Source organism: Corvus kubaryi, unplaced genomic scaffold (assembly GCF_017639235.1).
Source record: "Corvus kubaryi isolate FWS band 111438036 unplaced genomic scaffold, C.kubaryi_AGA036_p1.0 37265, whole genome shotgun sequence".
In the NCBI taxonomy this organism is placed as follows: Eukaryota; Metazoa; Chordata; class Aves; order Passeriformes; family Corvidae; genus Corvus; species Corvus kubaryi.
In genome coordinates, this window is record NW_024581080.1 from 523,181 (window position 1) to 545,012 (window position 21,832).

Sequence of the window (21,832 nt, forward strand, 5' to 3'; positions counted from 1 at the left end):
CACTCAGGTGACCCCAGGTAGTGCCGCTGACCCTGGTAGGAGCCCCCAGTCTGTGCCAAGGGAGGAAAATATAAACCAGGAACCTGCCCGAAGTTTCTTATCCCTTCTCCAGGAGCCTTTTCATCCCAGCAGGTCGGTGGCTCCTGCATGTCACACAAATCTGGGCCTCTGGCAAGGATTTCCTGCGTGTGAAGCTCTGTGTTAACTTCAAATGCCTGTTGTCAGCAAAAGCTGAGACCAAAAACTCTCCAAAACAAACTGAAACAAGGAAAGAGCTCAGGAAATACGCAGGGAGCTCCTTCAAGATGATCCCGCTGTTATTTCTGTGGATATTTCTTATCCAAATTAAGAATATCAGCAAAGGGAAACCTCAGCTACAGCTCCTGTGTCTGTGCAAAAGGTTAATAATGAGGGGTGTCACTGCCCTACAGCACATTTCCCTGGCACTTGCAGCCATCAAATCCCCCAAAATATCATTTTATTCTCCTCTGAACACCCCTCTGCAGCTCTGAAAAAGGGTGAAGAATCATGGCAAACAAATCCATTTCCATAAAGCCACCTCCTGTCCCAGTTAGGAAATTCTATTTAAGAATCCGAAAGTCTTTTCCGGGTGAATTTGTAACAGGTAGCAAGCCACATTCCAACCTTAATTGTGTCGAAAATTACAATTATTGTGATTCTTGTAATGCATCAAGGGGAAAAAGTACAGGAAATCATCCCCTGCTGTGGCTGGGTGCAAATTTGAAATGTTACACTTCATTTTCGAGGTGGGAACCCCACGTGCTTTCCTCTCCTCTTTGCTTTTGTACCACTTGAAACCCTTGATTCTGTTTCTTTCTTTTTTTTTTTTTTTTTTTGTACTGGAAAGACCAAACATCTGAACTGAGCTGGTACTTACAGGTCTTTTGAAAAGCTTTGTCAGAGGAAGGAAATCAACCAAATTCTCACCTGGGGGGGTTAGTTTAATAAAAATCAATACTATTTAACATCCAGGTGAACCTGTATGAAGTGGCACCACATCCATAGAAACACCTCCAGATCTTGGCATTTTCTTTTATTTTTCTGTTTATTATATAATTCCATAGCTCGAAAGTTGCTTTTGCAGTGAAGGAGTTTATTTACGTGTAATTCCACATTCTTGGGCAGGTTTGAGTGGAAATTTGGGATTAATGAGAGCCGCCAGAGAAGAGATTCTGGGGGAGCAGGGGCTGGAGGATTCCACTCTTTATTCCCAGGTCATTTCCAGTAAAACCTTAAAGGTTCAGTCAGAGCAAAGCCAGAGCTCCTGAAATTAAAGCCAAATGCTTGAAAACACAACTTTGGGGGGTTTTAAAGGGTAGATGCATGGAAAATGAATTTCTGACATTTTGTCCTGCAAAAAGGCTTGGAGCAACCTGGGGTAGGGGAAGGTGTCCCCTGGGACAGAGGAACTGGATGAGCTTTAAGGTTCCAACCTTCCAACCCAACCCATTCCAGGATTCTGTGATCCTGAAATGTAAACTACCATTTAAACACATCATTTACTTTTTATTTTTAAAGACAGCATTAAAAAGAGAGAAATATTTTCACAGAATGCATTCCAAATCTCTGATTTTTCTTCGATTTGCCGAGAACTAAAACCACACCAAATTTTGACAGGCTTTTTTCACTCAGCTTCTTCTCTTATTGCAGATCCTTCATTAAATGAAACAACAGCTCAAATGCCTTAAAAGATGTCCTGTAAATTTTGTTATTGGTTTACAAAGGCAGCAGAAAGGGTCCAGAGGCAGAAGAACCCTCAGCCTGTGCTAAAGGAGTTACTGCAAGAGTGGCACAGAGGAAAACAGCTCCCCAGAGACGCTGAAGCACAGGATTGGGGTAGAAAAAATGAACCAAGGACTCTTACTGATCAAACCCCTCATTGGAATGGAAGCATTTGGAGATTACTTTCAGCTTCTGGAAATTACTGACAATAAACAAATATCCAAACAGTGCCTCTGAAGCCATCACAGAACTGTTCATGGGGTTTTTATGCATCAAGGCGAGAGAGAGAAATAAATTTTTTTAAAAGGCTAAAAAAGGGGTGAAATATTACCCCCAGGTCCTTGAAGGAATTTCAGCCCACAGGATGCTCTGGCTGCCATGAATAAAGGAGGTGACAAGGTCTGAGACAAGGTTTCAAAAGCAGGAGGAAGAGAAAGTGGAAAAGCCAAGATTTATTCAATTCATCCCAACAGCAAGAGGGGCTCTGTTTGCCAAGGTTAGCTGACACCAGCACAAAAATGGAATAGCCATAAATTTGTCTCCAACAAGATCTATTGTCACTTGGAGATGATGAAACCTGGTTTATCATCTGACTTTTAAAATATATACACACAGAGCAGGACGTGCTGTTAACAGATAAAATAATACCGGCTCGGAAATTTTAAGAGGAGGCACAAAGCTGGTGGGGATTAAAGTGAAATAAAGGAGTGTGTGGTTATTATTTCCCCAAAGAATCTCCTCTTCCTAAAAGGTGTGCAGGAAGCCTGCAGGCCATCCTATTCCATGCCAATAATCTCACATAAATTTGCTGATTTGATGCCAATTGACCAAAGAGCGGGGGGTACCATTTCCCAAATCCATCCCTTGGCACGTGGATTGTGGGAAGAGGCATTTCAGGAGTAGGTTCCCTGCTGTATTTTCCTAATATACACATGCCAGGATAAATCTTTTTGTGGCATTGGGTCTGAGCTCTCTCTGCTTCAGCCTCAACCCATTTCCCATGGATTGCTCTCCGCAGGATCCGTGCTGAGAGCTCAGATGTGCGTCACAAGGGCCAGGGCAGAATTGCACCAGCTCTGAAAATCGGACAACTGCCAGAGCACTGGAGGCCTTCAATCCACAAGAACTGACTCCAATCCATAAGAACTGCCTTCAATCCATAAGAACTACCTTCAATCCCATAAAAGCAGCCTTAAATCCATTAAAATTGTTCGCAGTTCATAAGAATTGCCTTAAATCCATAAGAATTTCCTTCGATCCATAAGAATTTCCTTCAATCCCATAAAAACTGCCTTCAATCCATAGGAACTGCATTCAATCCATAAGAACTCCTTCAATCCCATAAGAACTGCTTTCAGTTCATAAGGATTTCCTTCAATCCCTCCTCTCTGCCTCCTTCTCTGTACATCCCATTCTATAGAGAGACTTAGGAATTATTTGACAGAACTCATAGACCCACTAAATATGTTAATACAGAAGGAAATAGGAATCCTGTGGGAATGATAAACCACAAGGGAGGAGATTTTCCATCCTGTTGGGACCTCACAAGGTCACCCCATCGGCCAGACCCCGCAGAGCTGCACTTGGCTGTGCCTGAGCTCAGGGAAATATCCTGACACTCCATCCCAGCTCCAGCATCTCTCACCAAGGAGACGCGGGAAAAGCAGCTGGATTTTCTGAGCAGCTTCACTGCTGCTGATTTTACAGGGAATTAGGGCTCTCATTAGCAGAGGAATGGATGAATACCCAAAAAAACCAGGCCAGACCAAGCCTTGGAATTAAATCCTGATGAGCAGGGAGCAGGAACTTGAGCTGGCACAGAATTTGGGAGCTGCCAACCCCCTCCCCTGCCAGGGTTTCCACAGCACATCCCAGCTCAGCAAGGACCACCTAGGAAACCACAGCCCCTCTCTCCAGAAGGAGAAGTTTAATCCTGACTTCTTGGCATTTAAGAATTTCTTTTTCCTGACTTTACCTGGGCCCACACAGGACTCCTGTACTTAGGATAAATCCCTTACCCTGCTCAAGGGTCAGTGTTTAATATCCAGGTTTCAATATTCCTCTAAACAGTGTTTAGGGAAGATCTAATCCCAGTTTTGAGCATGGATTCACTTTCCAGTCTTGGACACATCAATTCTCTGCCTCAGTTCCCCACCAGTGAGGGGATGATGGCCCAACACTGGCCATTGCTCAATCCAAATACGATTGGAGTGAGCAATGGATAAAACAACCCAGGAGGTGCTTTATTATCCTACAAAACACTCAGCAAATGAAATAATTCCTCTGCTAGGTCAGGATAAACCTACAAAATCTCAATTTTCTGCTAACTTCAGCTGAATAAAGGAAGGAGGAATTTCACCCAAGTTACTTCTTCATTGGGCTTTGGAATTGGTTAAAAAAAAGGGAAGAAAGAAAAAGAAATGGGCCCTTTCCAGGCTGATTCATCCCACTCCAACACAGGGCAGATAAATTGCTTTTATTCCTTCAAATAAAAGGAGCCATAAGAACACTCACAGAGCAGGACTTTAAACCTGCCTGCCCATTGACAGAGATGAATTTCATTCTAACTGAAAATCCATACAAACCTTAATTTTGAATGAACCTTTGATTCTCAATTAATTTTTTTTTCCAAGTCCTTAATTTCACTTGGAGATATCAGTATTCCCATGGAACAATTCCCAACCAGCTTTAATGATGGAGCATAAATTGCAGATTTGTTTTCTTTTCAGGAAGGTTTCTTCCATAATATAAAGCAAATTTCCAATTAAAGGCAGATCCTGTTGGAGGCAGCATCCCAAAAGCACAGCGTGCCTCAGGCTTTGGGAAAAAAACAAAGACACAGCCACAAAACCAACAAACACCTCAAAAAATATCATTTGTGTTGCCCCTGCTGTTCTGCTTTGGTTGGCAGAGGACTTTTGTCCTAATGAATCATTTGGAGCATTAAAACAAATCCCAGGACCAGCTCAGAGGTGCTGAGTGACCCTGGATTTCCTGCTGGCTGTCCCACAGAACAGAGTCATCCATATCCAGAGGGGCTGGAAGGGTGAATTGTAGTAAAAATCTAACGATTAAACAAACACAATTTTAAAAAAGAAAAAAAAAATCCTGATGGCACCAAGCTTTGCAGGTCCCAGCCAGGCATTAAAAATGGGGCTTTTTGCCCAGGTAAATCCTAAAAACTCACCACAAAAACAGGGCACGGAAGGATCTGGAGAACACACAGACGTGACACTTGTAAAAGCTGGCATTTTAATTGGAAGTGACACAATGACTTAAAAATAGACAGACATAAAAGTCCTGCAAGATTAGCACGGCCTTTTCCATGCCCTGCTGGAGGACTGGAGCCGGTGTTTGTAGCAGGAATCACTCCACAGTCATTTCCTGCAGCAGTAATCTGAAATAACTCTGAGCTGGACACCTCTCCTTAAACACAGAGAGAAATTCCTGGGGAAAACGAGTGTGGACATTGCCCAGATCAGTGTGGTTGTTACAGAATATTTCAGATTAAATATCAATTCAGTATCACCTAAAAACCGTAGACAAATTGTGTCCTCCAGAGATGCTTTTGAGGAACCAGGGGAGGTCAGCTCCCAGTCCCTCACTCCAACCCCAGGTGAGCAACCTCAGCTTGTTTTGGCTTTAAAAAAGTAAATTATGGCATCTCTGAAGGCCCCAAAGAGCCCAAAGTATGGGGACACAAATTGTTGAGCTGGAGAGGAAAAGGGAGGGGTGAAGTGAGCGGGGCCGAGCACGGGGTGTGGGGTCAGCAGGTGAAATACCGAGGAAGGACCCCAGGGGTGGGGTGTCACCTGTGGGTGTCACCTGTGGGGCTGAGATCAGCTGCTGCAGCACCTGATTTGTTCAAACTGAACACGGTGTCCTGCCCCAGAGCCCCAGCCATAAATACAGCCAAGCTTCTGCCAGCCAGAATCCCCAAAGCAGCCCTATAAATCGTGCCTCTGGTTAGGAAGGGATTTTCAAGGGGAGAGGCAAATAAAATCAATGTTTTCAGACATCTCTCAGCTGCAGGTGCGTCTCCATGTCCTGCTCCCATGACAAAACACTGCCAGGCTCGTCCTCAATCCTACACAGGGCAAACCCCTTCATTGCAGGGGGTTCCCCCCACACAGACACTGTGGTTATAAACTCACAGCAGAGAATCAGCCCCTTCCCTGCCCCTTTCTCAGGACAAGCTTCTCAACCAGGGAAAACAAATCACTTTTTAAGGATGTTTAAAGAAAGATTGCAATGTTCAGGAGTCGTTTCATCAGCACTCAGTTGTTGTGAGCACCTTCCACACAACAGCCTGAGTACAGCAGAGGTTGCTCCACCTTTTTTTTTGGAGCTGGGCTGTTCCCCATCAGCAGTGAACAAACGAAACCTGATTGCAAATTTTGAATCCCATCCCCAGATCCCTTTTATCTCCTTCTCACCTCTTACAACAGCTTTAAAGAGTGGCACATGAATGACACCAGCCCGTGGATTAATGAGCACTGGGAAATATTCTTACATGCAGAGGCTGAGAACATCAGCAGAGCTGAAAACAGGAAGGGTATTAAACAGGGAGGAAAATTGGATTTATGGCTTTCATTTACAGCTCTAAACTGGGAGGCTCAGAGTGTGAGACACCCCAGAAACATCTTTTAAGCCAGGACTTGTGGTGCAGCAGCTCATCAAGAGCCGCACAAGAAGATGCTCGAACCCCTCTCACTCCACACAAGGGACAGTCAGTCAATAGTGCAGTGAAATCCCGACATTGTGCCTGAATTATTCACCTGCAATCTTTCTTTCTGCTGTTTAATCCCCCACTGAAAGTTCTGGCCCTTCTGGACGCCCCAGCCCACCCTCTCCCTGGGGGTGCAGGTACCTATTGCGTGCCCTCAGACAACTTTTACAGCCCAATTCAAAAATTCTTTAGTCAAGCCGTTCATCCTTTGTCACTTTAATCTCTCCTTATAAATCAAACCCTCAATCTTCATCATTTTCCCTGTCCCTCCACAACAGTGTGTTCCTGAGTTTCTGTTCTCTGTGGCAAGTTGATAAAAGGCAATAGCAAATATTTGGACGTGTCCTGCAGTTTGCAAATCGTAGCAGCAGCTTTGTTGAGAGCTGTTCTGCTGTTTACTCTGCCTGTCCCCTGCACTCTTGTGCTTAAAGCCCTCCCCAGCCTTCCAGCAGGGAAAGGATCACCAGATAATCAAAATACTGAATACTGAAAAGGTCAAATAATACTGAACAGAACCAGAGCTACTCCAATGTATTGGGTATTAAAATTATTGTATCTTGCACTTGTGAGAAAGAGCAGGGGAGAAAAAGAGCAAAGGCTGGAGCATTAATCCCCTGAGGTGTCAAAGACAGCAATGAAAAGGAGAAAGAAACATTCTGAACCATTGATTTGATCTGATTTATTTTCCTAAAAAAGGGATTTCCCCTTATCTATTCCAAGGTAAATATTCAGAATGAAGCAGCCTTACAAAAAACCTTCACTAGGGAAGGAATTCTGGCCTGGATTTGAATGAGTTGGAAGATTCTGCTACAGGAACCTGCAATATTTACTCCAGTGTTTACACCCTTAAGACGCTGCTGGTGCTTCACCCTAAAATGAGACGACTTTTCCCACAGAGGTTTCCAACAGACAGAGCAGTCAGTGATGGAAGAGGTTTTGCTATTCATGCTTGGGAAACAAGGGCTGTGAATTTGCTGAAATTCCTCCAGAGAGCTCCAACAACACAGATACAGGGGCTGCATTTGCATTAAATAATGGCTGAATAAATAAATACATCAGCATTGCCAGCCATGAGGCAGCACTGTGATCTTGCCCGGTGCTGGTAATGTTGCACCATGTCTTAGGGCAGAGCTGAAGTTCTCCCTGAAAAGTGTAGGCAAATTTCCTTTTCTAATTTTTTTTTCAAGGGAATAAAAGTTACCACACTCTCAAAGTAAAAAAGAAAGTTTTTTGCCACTTCAAACTGTTGCAAAAGAGCTGAGGTGTGTAAACATCAAACAGGAAAATCTCAAAGCATCTCAGTGTTGGGATTCCAGCTTTTGTTGCCTCGTATTTTTCTTCCAGAGAACAGAAACTATTTTTTTTGCTGTTAAAACCCACGAAAAAAGTCAATTTTTAAGATGTTTACAGAAGAGAATTTATCCACAGCTTTTTGGACAGCCACAAGTTCTAAGTGAAATAAAAAATTAATGATTCATTCACCAGAAGAGCTGCTGGTTTTTCTGCCCTGCTGCAATGGGGGTGTTATGACATATATGTTATGTACGTGCTCCTGCTTACAGCCCTGCCCCTCCTTTGCAGGGTTTGCAAGGTCAGAAAATGCTATAAACCCAGATTTAACACATTTTTGGGGGGGTGGCAAGGCAAGGGAGAGCTCTGAGTATGAAGGGAATGCTGGAAGGATGGATTCAGCCCCTGGGCCACACATCTGTAACACCCTGAAAGCTCGGCCAGGGAAGCTGGAAAGGCAGCAGTAGCAAACCAGGGCTTCATTCATCAATTAATTTAATTTTTCATAATAGCATCGTGTATATCTCAGGGTGGGTTTAATGCCAGGCACAGGAATGACAGAGGAATAAACTTCTGCTTAGGACTGAGGGTCTGGAGGAGCTTTGCAAGCTGCAGGTCGCTGTTTCCTCACCCAAAAATCCATCCTTGACCCGAGGCTGGGGCTATTTCTGGGAGAAGAGAGGTCACAGCGTGACAGGATGAGCAAAGAACAAGCTGCTCTGAAGTTTGGCTCCTTAATATTCCACCTGGATTTTATCTGTACTTTCCAAACTTACCAGCAAAGGCTGATGGAGCCATTCCTGAAAATGGGATTTAAGGGGACACAACCAGGAGTGCCCCGTGCTGGGATCTGACCCTCCCAGTTCCCCTTGGCCATCCCAAGGCAGGTTTGAGCTTCTCTCTCAGACAAATCCAAGCAGGAAAACCCAGCCTGGAGGCCCCAGGTCAGGTTTGCAGGGTTCCACAGCCCCGTTCAGGGGGTGACGCCTGCAGTAGGAATTCCTGTCCCTCGGGGGCTGCTCTCGAACAGCAGCACAGGAGACATTCCTGAGTTACAGACCCAGCTTGGTGGTGGTTGGGTGAGTTTGGGATTCATCTCCAGGTCTCAGAGGGGTCACAGTTTGCACACAGACATCCCTGAGATCCTTGGCAAGTGCCAGCCTGAGGTGGCTCACCAGAGGTACCCGGGATGTGGGAGACTTCTTTAAACTGGGAGAGTTTCTCTTCCCACAGAGGCCTGGGATGGTTTGGGTTGGAAAGGACCTCAAAGCCCACCCAGTGCCAGCCCTGCCATGCCCAGGGACACCTCCCACTGTCCCAGGCTGCTCCAGCCTGGCCTTGGGCACTGCCAGGGATCCAGGGGCAGCCACAGCTGCTCTGGGAATTCCATCCCAGCCCTCACAGGGAGGAATTTCTTCCTAAAATCTCACCTAAACTTCCTCTGTCAGGCTGAAAACTGATACCATTTGTGATAAGAACCCCAGCAGAGTTTAGTCCCTAAAGCTGGTCCCTCTCTAATTTTTTCTTTGTTACAGTATTAAAAATAAAAGACAAAAAGCAACATTCTCCTGATCTGTGTTTGCCTTTGATGCTGTGATTTAAATCACTTCCCCTCTCACTTCCCAGATAATGGCTCATTAATTGTTTCTTTTTGGAAATCAGGGTTAAATAAGAGTGGATACAGACACAAGAAATTTCTAGATAGGAAGATATCCTTAATAAATTCCTGGGTGGCAATGATGTTACCGTATTAAATTCACAGCATCTGGTTAATAAACAATCTTTTCCTCCCTCCTCAATTCCAAATGTTGCTCCAGGAGATCTTTTTATGAAGGATAATTTTTGATTTTATGGTGGGACTGTAAACAGGCAGGGAAACCAATATTTTAGTCCATTCCTCATGCTGGGCTCCACTCCATGGAGTCCTTCACTAGAATCTTGTGCCCTCTTCCAGCTTGAAAACTGGAATTCCAGGAATTTCCTTTCCACTCTTCCCAGGATGGATGTTGTTGCACCAAGACAGGTTAGGAGATGGTAGCAGCACACAGGGAAAAACGGGAACAGCGGCTAAAGACCTGGAGAAAAATCCCTGTGAGTCAAAATCTTTAATTTTTGGGAAAAAACAGCTCTGGAGAAAGGATGATTTTTCCTCAAAAAAAAAAAAAATTTGGGCTTTTCACCCAGGGGGACCAATTTTATGGCTTTAAAAATGCCAATATCCTCCATCTCTGCTCCAAACCCAGCATCTCCTGTCACAATTTTGGGGCAAAACCAGTGAATTACCACCCAGCCTTAAACAGGGTCCTAAAACCAAGAGCCAGGATTTATGTCCCAAGGATCCCTGTGGTAACTGGGGAAAAAATAAAAGGAAATGGGGGATATTAACTCTGATTTTTATTTTTATTGTTCTGATTGACCAGGGAATTAGGAAAGGAACTCTCCTGGCAGAGCTCTCTGGAGTGCTCTGGGTGCAGGTCCATGGTGTGCTCTGCCCCAGGGGGGGAAATCCTACAGGACTGAAAGGAAATTGAGAAAATAATAAAATCTATGGATAACACGAATTCATTTCATATTCACTGCCAAGGTGTCACACTTGGCTGATAGGTTGGGAAAAAATGCAACCACTTTTTATTTCCAAAATAACTGCGTATTTCAACAGCTTTAACTGAAGTCAACCAAAAAATTGCAGCTATTTGGAGATTTTGAACAAAAAAGTCTCCTTTTAAAAATTTTTCAAGCTCACAAATAAGCATGATCATGTTTATATCAACATTTTTCCCCACCTGATACCCTCCAGTTTCAGTGCTCCTGTGACACCTCTTCCCATTGTTAATTTGGGAGTCCATGAGAAAAGAAAGAGAAAAAAAACAACCAATGGCTGCTCATAACTTTGCAATTTGTTGTGGTTGTTGCCAACCTGAAAGAAAAATCTATTTTCTTATTGATGGTTTCTCTCCCCAGCGTGGATATTCTGCTTTATTGCCAGTGGTTTGTCCATTGTGGGCTCTTGCATCGATTTTTCTGGTTTTGGTGAGGATGAAAAACATCAATTTTGGGAAACCAGCATGAAATATTGCATTAGAAATACCATAAACCCAGGCCGTGCTGTGGGGACAAGGCTGGATTTGCACAATATTCCTAAGGAGGAAAAGTGGGCGACTACTTCAGAGTATTTGAAAATCAAAGAGCAGCGTTTATCCAGTGACTGGACAGCCCCGGGGAATTGGATAATCAGGGTGCTGGGAATTTGCACAGCCACATTCCATGGCAGTGGTGGGCTGTGAAGGACCTGGCAGGTGACCGAATTCCCTGGGTATTTATCCCAGGGATCAAAGCCCTCAGGTGATTTTTCATAGTATTCTAAACTAAAAATCTACATTTATGCTTCAAGCCCACCTGGTGATTTGAAATTCAGATGGAATTTGGTTCCCTCAGCCTATTTTGGCCCATCGTGTGCAGTGACCACAGGATTTTGTTCCTCAGACATGTCAATATTCCCATTTTCTCCCTTTTCCTCCCCATCCCATCAGGCTCTGGGTTGCACCCACCTGATCCTAAATCGCCCTCACACACAGACCCCTCTTACAGCCCAACTCCTGCTCATGGTGTTTGAAAAGCAGATTCAAATTCATTTTTCCTGTGGCTGCAGGCAGCTTTTTCTTCCTGAAATACTGATTTTTCTTAAAAAGTAATGAAGATAACAAAATCTATCTTGGATTTGGCATCATTTGGCATCAAAACATTTCTATTCCATTTACTACCTTTTGTTTGTTGTTAAATAAATCCAAGGGCTTACATCCTCTATTAACAATTGTAAGAAGTGAATGTGCTAAAAACCAAGTTCAAATCACTTTAATAATTTACCAAAAGAAAGCAGGAAGAATAAACAAATTATAATGAAACACTTATTAATGAATTCACGTCCCAGAGCACTTGTTCCCACTCCTAAGCAATTTTTCCTCTATTTTACTTGAGCTCGTAAGGAGTGATGAAAATTAAACATTATCATACCTACACCTCTCACCTCCAAATTAAAGTATTAATGAACTCTGGTTGTTTCTTTTCCTCCTGACAATTTTCATTCTGTTTGACCTGGATGCTTCTGGAAGTCTCAGAGTGGATAAATCTCATTTCTGTCGTGTCAGCAAAGCAGCAGGGACAGACATTGCACTCATCAGAACAAGGCACTACTCATGTCAAAAAGAAGGGAAATGAAGGCAGATTAACAGAGGGTGCAAACACGGCCGAGGAATCCCAGCTGTAATATCACAGCAGTGAAAAAACCTAAGCAATCATTTACTTTTAAAATCCATTGAACACTGAAATGCCAGTGCTGGTGCCTCATTACACGGGCGGCTGCTGTGACCACAGACCACACACAGCTCCAGCCCTGCTCCCTCCCACCAGTGCCCAAGCCCAAGCTGAAGCTCTGAATAATGCAAAAAATGACAGGAAACCTGACAGACCTGACAGCCAAAAAAACCCAATTTCTGTACTAATTTCCAAGGCAATCCTGTCCCTCATTTGAATTTGGCAGCTCAGCTTTTACCACGAAGCATGTAAATAATAAACACAGGCTGCTTCATCTGCCTTTGCAATCTCCTGCCTCCTCAAAAAAAACCCAAAGTAGAACTGAAAAAAAAACCTATTTGGCAATGAAATGACAGTGGATCTTGTCAGGGGTGTGACACAGCCACCTTCCCTCATTTGTCACCTCCTGGGGCTGTGAGAGCTGCACGTCAGCAACCACAGAGGTGACTGAGCCACAAGTGATTAGCAAAGATCAATACTGCTTTATAAAAAAGGCCACCTGCAGGTCCCCTCCAGCCAAGGGGAATTCAGGAATGTGCATTTTCCCCGAGGAGGGAGAACAGAGAGCACTTGAGCTCCTGCTCCCTGTGCAGGCTGGACACTGGGTCCTGGAGCTGGAGGCTGGGTCAGGCAGGGATTGTGTCCCCACTGCCACTTCCGTGCCAGTGGAATTCTTACAGGATGTCCTGTGGTGTCCCAGTCCAGATTTATAAAGAGATGATCCAAATCCATTTGTGGCAGTATGTTCTGGGACAGGGCAAGATGCTGATGTGGGCAGAGGGTCAGGACATGGAAATCTCTGCAAGGATTCATCTCTGAGATTGGGCTGGGACAGCTCTGCAAGGGGTGATTTCACAGAATCAGAGAATTCTGGAATGGTCTGGGTTGGGAGGGATTTTAAACATCACCCAGTTCCCCTTGCCATGCCCAGGGACACCTTCCACTATCCCAGGTTGCTCCAACTTGGCCTTGGACACTTCCAGGGCTGGGTAGCCACAGCTGCTCTGGGCAGTTTCCACAGCTTTCACAGGGAATTTCCGTGTTCTGAATCCAGACTTACGTCCTGCAATATAAAGAACAAGACCCTGGTGTGGATTTAAGGATCCATCCCCAAGCCGAGCCTTTGCACTGCTTTGCCAAGTGGAACTAGAATGTTCTTTGCAGCCCTGAGCCTGAGCTGTGCCTGACTCCATGTGAACCTGGAAGAGCAGGAACACACCCCGAGACCCCACCTGAGCAGTGGCCAATGTCCCCCAAAACATAAATCCTCAACCAGGTTGGGAAGAGGCAGCAGGAAAAGCCAGAAAGAGCCCACTCCATGGTTTCCCAACTTGGAAACACCGGGTTTAAACAAGAATAAAAGACAAACAAAGCTAATAATTACATTTTACAGTTTGTAATTATCTATATCTATATCTATATTCAGGAAAAAAATCCTGCTTGTAAGACCCAGAGAGCTCCGGGGTCTTTGATCTCCAGCTGATGGGTTCAAAGCCAATTTCTGTTAACAGCCACTTAAAGCTCATTTCCATTCCAAAGCCATTAGGCACCTCAGACAGGGACAAGCTGTGACACGGAATTAGTGGCAGAGGTGAAAATTACCTTAGAAATACCGACAAAAATCAGACTGGCACTATATTGTTCCTAAGTGGGTAATTCAAGTTTATCATCTCTGCGGAGGGTGTGCCATGGAACGAGAGTCTTTTGATGCTCTGGAGATGAAAAGAAATTAAAACTAATTCCTGGAAATGTGTGGAGTTTCTGCCATGAGTGGGGACACGTATTTCACTTTTTTCCAAGGGATTAAGTGAAGGAATCTGTGCACATTTTCCTTGTTTTGGTGGTAAGTTACATTCAGTTCCTAATCAATACTCTTTATTTTGCCAGCTTTAATACACTGGTATTATATCATGCACTGGTTTATGTTCTGCTGTAATCTACCGGTAGTTCTTTAGTTTTATACTGTGTAGTGAGGAATTCTGATGAAGATCTTTTGCCTGTTATCTCTTGTCTGCTTTATAAAGAATTTATTTTTACAAACAGACCTGATTTGCCATCACTGGAACTTGAGGGACAAAGTGATTCCTTAAATATAAACTTTTGCCAAAATCTGAGGTTAAGGAAGGATGTAGCTCTATTTAAACTCCTTTCTGTGAAAGAGTTTAAATACGCAAATGAGGCTTTTCTGCCCCTCACACACGGCAGAAGGGCTTCTTTAACAAACTTTGTCTGAAGTTTATTCTTCTTGTGACAGCTGGAAGGCTGGAAAAAGGACCTGGGGGTGCTGCAAATGAACCCAGATGGGCAAAAAGGCCAAGGGCAGCTGGGCTGTGCCAGCCCCAGAGTGGCCACAGGAGCAGGGCAGTGACCACCCCTTGTCCTGGGCACTGCTGAGGCCACTCCTCAAACTCTGGATCAGTTTTGGGCCCCTCACCCCAAAAAAACCTTTGAGGAGCTGGAGTTTGTCCAGAGCTGATGAGGACGCGCCGGCATCTCTCAGACTCCAGAAGTGCAGCCTCAGCAGCTCTGCCTGCTCTGCCACTCAGGCTCTGCTCTGTGCACAGAAAAACCTCTTTGCCCCCTGGTGATTTATTTTTAACCACCAAAAAATCACTCCCAAAGCGAGCAGGGACAGAAATCCTGTGCTGTAAAGAATGGGAGGCACATGGAAGGCAGGACTGGACCAGGCATTCCCCGGGTCTGGGGCCACCAGGGTGGAGGCAGAGTGATGGTGTAGCATCCCCGGGGATCCAGGAGTCACTTCCTAGAGCTGGATTTATGTTCCTCCACACAAATACAGATGATTTGGAGTAGAGGGGCAGATTTCAGAGCTGGGAACTCCAGTCCCAAGAATTTTACTCATCTGTGGGCTGTGACAGTGTTCTGTGACCTGAAGTGCTTTGAGAATTAGCTAAAGAAAAATAAAAAGGGAGGGGAGGGGAGGGGGGGGGATACAGCAGCCCATAAATTAATGTTAAATTACAAAGATCCACATTAAACAGATATTTTTGTACATAAACAGGCCTCTGACTGTAACACAAATGGGAACAAAACAACTCCTTGTCAACTCTCTGTGTTTCCAGCAGGATGCTGTGGTGCTCTGCTCACTGCCCTGCACTAATTAACCCCTTTATTAATTCCTAGAATACATGTAAGTGACCACCCCACTGACAAAGATGAAACATGACTTACAGGAGTGCTTCCTGACAGAGGAGAGGACATCATTATGAAATTAGGGAAAACAATGGCATGAATCAGAGGAAATGCAATTTCCCTTTCCTGCTCGTGCCTGGAGGCACATTTCACCTTTCTGTGGAAATATTTTCAGCAGCAGGATCAAGATCTGGATTTTCCCATTCCCCAAAATGGTTTTTCCAATGCTGTGCTTGGACTCAAAGAGGGGAGTGAATCTGATGGAAGGGATTTACACCGGAGGGATGATTTTTGCTGCTCAGCACTCACAGGTCATGCAGCTCTCTCCACAATCCTCCATCTCAAGGTGATGATAAACAAATATAAATAATAGCTGGTGCCCAAGCTAAGAAATGATGCTTAATCCCATCACACTAAAAATGCCAACAAATGCTAATTATTATTTTAAGCTTCTCTTGGAATAAACTTTATTAACGACTGCTTCCTCTGCATGCAAATTTTTACAACTCTCCCACTGTAATTAAATTAGCATTGTTTATGCTTTGGAGTATTTAAAGTCTGAAATTATAGGCAATAACTATAAAATAGAGTGATAATTAATGATAATAACTCATTCCTGTAGAAACTGGGCTGATGCTTTCGTGGTTACGACACTTTTTATTCCCAGCAGCTACTTTATGGTACTTGAAATTACTTAGCAATTCTCCTGAGCTAATTTTTATTGCCAGGCAAAAACTTTCAGGGGTGGAGGGGTAGGATTTGGTGCTCACCTCCGGACTGATGGAGTTTCTGGTCATTTCTGGATGCTCTCTCTGAGATACTGGAACACAGTAGAGAAGTAGATTTGGCTTGTCCAGACACTGGAGACCTTGGAGGGAGGATTTATCACGGAATACTGGAATATTTTGTGTTGGAAGGGACCTTAAAGGTGATCCAGTGTCACCCCCTGCCCTGGGCAGGGACACCTCCCACTGTCCTAGGGTGCTCCAAGCTGGCCTTGGGCACTTCCAGGGATCCAGGGGCAGCCACAGCTGCTCTGGGAATTTTACGTTGTGTGGTGCTCCTGACCCTCTGTGGTTTCACCCTTTGCCCTGGGAGAGTTCTGGTCATTCCCAGCCAAGCCCAGAACTTCTCTGAAGAAAACTCCAGTCAACAACAACAACAACACCAAGAGTTGATGGGAAGTACGAGCCTAAATCCTCCTTGTTGTAAAAGCTGGTGCAGCACCTAAATTTACCCAAGTTTCTGTGTTTTAGCATGGAACGAAGCTTTAAATCACGGCTACTACAGTAGAATTGCTTTTGTTTTATAAGAAATGGGGCCTCATCCACCACGAAGTTGAGGGCAAGGGATCAGCATGGCAGCAGCAGCAGCAGCTGAGGGATGACTCGAGGGAAAAACTATTAACTCTCCAAGCTCCACTTTCCCAAAAATCAGAGGAGTCAAGGATTGTTTGGCTCTGGCACAGGATGCCCAGGGAGGCTGCAGCTGTCCCTGGATGCCTGGAAGTGTCCAAGGACAGGTTGGAGCAACTTGGGGTAGTGGAAGGCGTCCTTGCCCATGGCAGGGGTGGCACTGGGTGAGCTTCAAGGTCCCTTCCAACCCAAAACATTTCAGGATTTTAAATGATCCATTTCTCTGTTTTGATAGATACCTGATGTATTTTAAGCTTCTGTACGTGGAGAGTAAAGAAGTTACCCCTTGAAAAGAGAAGAAATCTCAGCCCTTGGTGTGTTTGTGCTCCCAGCTTTGGCTTCTTGAAGCCAATATGGGATTGCAGACCCTCTACACCCTCAGAAATAAACAAATCCTTCTTCAAAATAAGGGCCAACCACGTGGAAAGGTGGAATTAGTTTATCCAACACCAAGATAAAAACTTACGTGGAGAATTTTCTCCAAAATAGTTTTCTATTTCAAATTCCAAGACTGCTAACAAGACCCTCATATGAGATGGGACTCTCAGGTGTCAGGAAAATTAATCCACCAACACCAGGGGTTTATGCCCAAAGAGCAGACAGAGGAGCCCTGTTGTTTTATTCGAATAAAGGGAGAGGCCATGGACATTCCCCTGGGATCTCTCAAACTGCTGGAGGACGCAGCCTCCTTTTTATCCCAATTTCCCGGCCACATTTCCCTCTCTCTTTCCCCACTGGCTGAGGAACTCGAGAGGTGCAGACTCCCCGAATCCCCTAATACAGACCCCTTCTAACGGGTGCCCCCTTTTTTCTTTTCCTATGGAATTTATGGTTCCCCCCTCTGCTTCTGCCATCTCTCAGTGTCTGGCCTTTACCTATCGGCAAACCCACACCGTGTTAAAACAAATCTCTCTCATTCCTTTCACAGGTGGTGTAACTCCATGGAGTTTCAAATGAGTTTGAAAGGAGTGCAGTGAGCTGGTCTGTCATAATACCCCAATTCATACAAAAACACCCCAATACCACCTTATTAACTCTACTTTCTGTTCCCATCCCCCGAGCTGAGAACTGCTGCATGGGGGAGCTCCCATACATTGTTTTTTCAGGTGGCAACGAAGTGTCTCCAGTCCCCCCAACTCCCACAAGCAGGTGAGCACCCCAGGGAGAGCAGGAAACCACCTGCATTTAGGAAAGGAGCCAAAGGGGAAACAGAAGCTTTTGAAATCGCCAGGATCAGTTCTGCCACCCATCAGCGTGATTTGTGTGAGGCCAGACAGGCCCATCCTGCCTTGGAAACGCCTCATCCAAGACAGGCACTGAGAAATTTATAGCCCACACAGAGCAGATGGATGCAGGGAAGGTCCCCTCATGGAAAGTGAGAACTAATTGCTGATTTCAGAGCCCAGAGCCAGGGCGGAAGAGCCGGAGGTTCAATGGCTGTTCAGTCAGCCAGGAATCTGTGCTGCTCCTGCACAAGAAGGATGTAAATCCAATTAAACTCCCCGTTTTGCTGGCAGTGTCCATGTATTTCCAGCACACTTCTCGCTGTGGCATCTCAGCCCCTGTTCCAGGAAACCTCTCCGAGCACAGCCAGGTCATTCCGTGTCCCTCCAGCCAATTCTTTCAGGAGCTGTTTGAGATCTCCACTTTTGCAAAAGTAGTTTCTTGGCAGCTAATAGAGCTCTGAGGAGCCATCCCTCCAGACCAGAGCATAGATCTTCTCTCTGACACCCCTGAACTTTTTGGCGTTGGTTGCGAGGTTCTGCAGGCTCAGGAGAGAGGAAAAATTCCAGCCTTTATGCGCCGAGGGAGGAACATTTTAAGCTGCTGCTGCCACCTTGCTTCTCAGCTGGACACACAAAACGTGCTGGTCAAGTTGTTGGAAACGATGCAAGGTTTAAAATTTTTAATGTAACTTTACCCCAAAATGGGGTTCGTTCGCCCTTTGCCCAGGGGAAAAAGAATTGAAGTTTCTTTTCAGGGGCCTGTTTCACCACTCGAGGCCTGATGATCTCAACAGACTGGGGGTAGCACAGAAGATACACAAAAGATAACGACTATCAACGACCATTAACGAACATCAACTCCAAACATCACCCCCGGCATGCTCGGAGACGCCTGGTCTGGGAAAAGAGAGGTAAGAGAACAAAGAATGAGAGCCTAATTAACATCAATTAAATTGGGATCAATAACCAATAGGAAACCAAATACTAAGAACTGTGTAACTTGGGACTAATGAATACCGAACCAATGAATCTCCATGGGGTTTGACTGTATAAGTATGGGAAAGAGCTGGGAAAAATCATGTGTGATGGAAGGATTTTCTCTGCACAACCCAGGCAATGTGTGGATGAAATGATTTCTGTTGCACATCCTGACCAGAACAACATCCTGGCCTGAATAAAGTAATGCCTTGATTCTCTAACACTCTAAAAAAATGTTGTTGGAGAGTTTTTGTTTTTTTCCCCCAGTTTTGGTGACCAAGTGGCCACAGCAGCTGTGCCTTTGCCTGGCTGGGAGAGGGAACACGAACAGGAGCCCCGGGCATTTTTGGGGTGCCCTCGTACCAGGGAGAGACACCAACCCCAGGGTAAACACACCCGGGGACATCAGGAGGTGCCATTTCCCTTCACCCTGTTAGGAACATCTGGGATGCTGCAGCACAGCTGCTCGCAGGGCCGAGGCTTTGCTCTCGGCCAGGAGAATCCCCTGGTGGTTATCGATCCTCCAGCCAGCCATCACTGATGCCATGAAGATTTTTTGCCTTTTCTTTTATACCCCTGTTAGACCTTTTTACAGCTTCTGTATTCCCAGTGATTTTTGCCTACATTCTTAGACTTGTTTGTCAAGCTGAGAGACTCAACATTTTAGAAGCTTCGTAGCCAGGGATCAGTGTGCCCCAGAGCCCAAGGTGCTCTCCAGAACACATTCTGTAAGCCAAGGTAGAACCATCCAGGGGAAGGTTCCTTGGGGAGGGGGGCTCACTTGAACCTCTCACTGGGGAATCTTTGATAGATCTGCTAATTAGTAAAACCTATAATGTTCTACCCAATGTTGGGGGGGGCGGGGGGGACAGAGAGATAGACTCGGCGGGGTGCATTTCGATGCACATGACCTGGCTGTGTGCACCTAAGGATCCTTAAAATAAATACCAAGGTAAAATCCCTTTCCCCCTTCTAACCGTGTATGACTCTTGATTTTAAGACCAGGAAAAGGCATCATCAGTTCCCCCTTATCAAATCCAACCTTGGTTTGCTGCATCTGTGTGGCACCGCCGGGTCGTTCTCGGTCAAGTGGGTGAACAAAGCTGGTGTTTAAATCACTTTCAGCCCATTTGGGCTGCAGAGAGTTTAAAGGAAGGGCAGTTAAACAACAGGCACTTGACCTGACGTCTCAGGGAAGAGATCCTGGAGGTGAATAAAGGGCTTTAATCTCATCAGCCAACACACCTGCAGCTCCAGGAAGCCCAGGGGGAATAAACCTGCCAGGTATTCCCTCTCAGTCCTGCTTTCCTCCTCTGCTGGTGGAAATTCCATCAGTGCCTCAGCACAGAATCCTCTCACAAACATCAGTTTAACGGGGCCCCTTTGTATTGCAGAGTACCCTGAGCTGGAAGGGACCCGCAAGGATCATCCAACTCCAACTCCTAATGGATAAAGGGGACCTTGTGACCGGGTCAGCTCCCCCCTGATACACATCAAGGTCCTGCACCAGGGCAGGATCCTCTCCCCAAACTCCCTGCAAGCTCTTCTTTGCGGAAAACACATCCCAAACTCCTCTGTCTCCCTGTAGGACAATGCCTGTAAAACACAGACAATTCCAGAATATTTCCTGTGTGCAGCTGCTGAAGGTGTTGGGGTTGCAGAGCGGGAATAAATGTGTTGTTTATTTGCAGAGGAGGCACAGAATGAGCTGCACTGGTCCCAGTTTGCCCACGCTGTGCCTGCCAAGGTGTTGTCCCTCGTCCCTGCCTGGCTAAATTCCAGCCAGCCATGGGAGAATGGATGGGGCTGCCTCCTACCACCAGTCCTCGGAGCCACGCAATCCCCCTGCTTTATGAGCTGTGAAATGTGGACTTCTGCCTCGTGGGCAGGAGATCACATCCCAGAGATGAGATCCCCAGCTCTGGCACCAGCAGGGCCTTGCCAAGGGACATTTCTGGGAGCACAGGAGGGGCTGCAGGGCTGGGACAGGGACACACACAGCACACAGCTCCTCTGCCAGCAGGGATGGAGGGAAACATTTCCTGGCATTGCCTCTGCTCATCAGATGGGAGCAATAACTGGGTTTTTAAAATTGTTTTTTAACTGCCCAACTAAAAATTTGATGCAGGGCAATTGTGGAACAATATTATTTATACCTGGTGTCATTCTAAATGTTCAAAAGATTGGCAAAGCTCTAAACCGCACATAAATGTTGTTGTACTCCTCAAATCTGCAGCATAACCCTAGCACTGGATAAATTTTTGCCTTTTAGCACTTTCCTCCTCAAACCTTTGAAAATTTCATGCCATTTCTACACAAATGTTACCAGCTGGCTGCACAGAAATCAGCTTCCAGAGCAGAACAAAACCCAAGTACTTGCCTTCAGTTTTACAGGAATTCACCTCTTCTCCCTCCCCAGAGACAGTGGGGAGAAATGACATTATCAAACCTCCTCATTTTCCTGCCTCCTTATCTCACAGAAACAAAAGGAATTAAATATTCTCAGCCTGGAGAACCATGAACTAAATTACTGGGAGTGGAAAGAGACAGAAGCAAAAGGCTGGAATGTAAAGATACAAAAGAAGCCTGTCCAGACCTGTGATTTTTTTCAGGTTCTTTGTCTCAGAAGAACAAGTTTTGGGCCAAAGTATGAAATCCACACTGGGCAAGGAATCAGCTTCTACCTTGTTGAGCCTTTGGAAAACTGAGCTGTCCAGAGGAAACCCTCACCTAAGGAAGAGCGATCCTTTGAATCACTTGAGAATTCATCGTATCCCACCTTAGGACAAATTTTGTCTGTTCCAGCAGGAGCTCTGAGGGTAGAATTCATTGCTGGAAGTGTTTCCTAACTGGGGGCTGGAGGTTCCCTGGAAAATCCAAGCTGCAGTTCAGTCAAACATTGCAAACACACATGAACAACTGTCCCTGATCTAATCCATGCAGTGAGACTTCAACAGCCTTGGGAGAAATGGAGAGGAATTCACGTG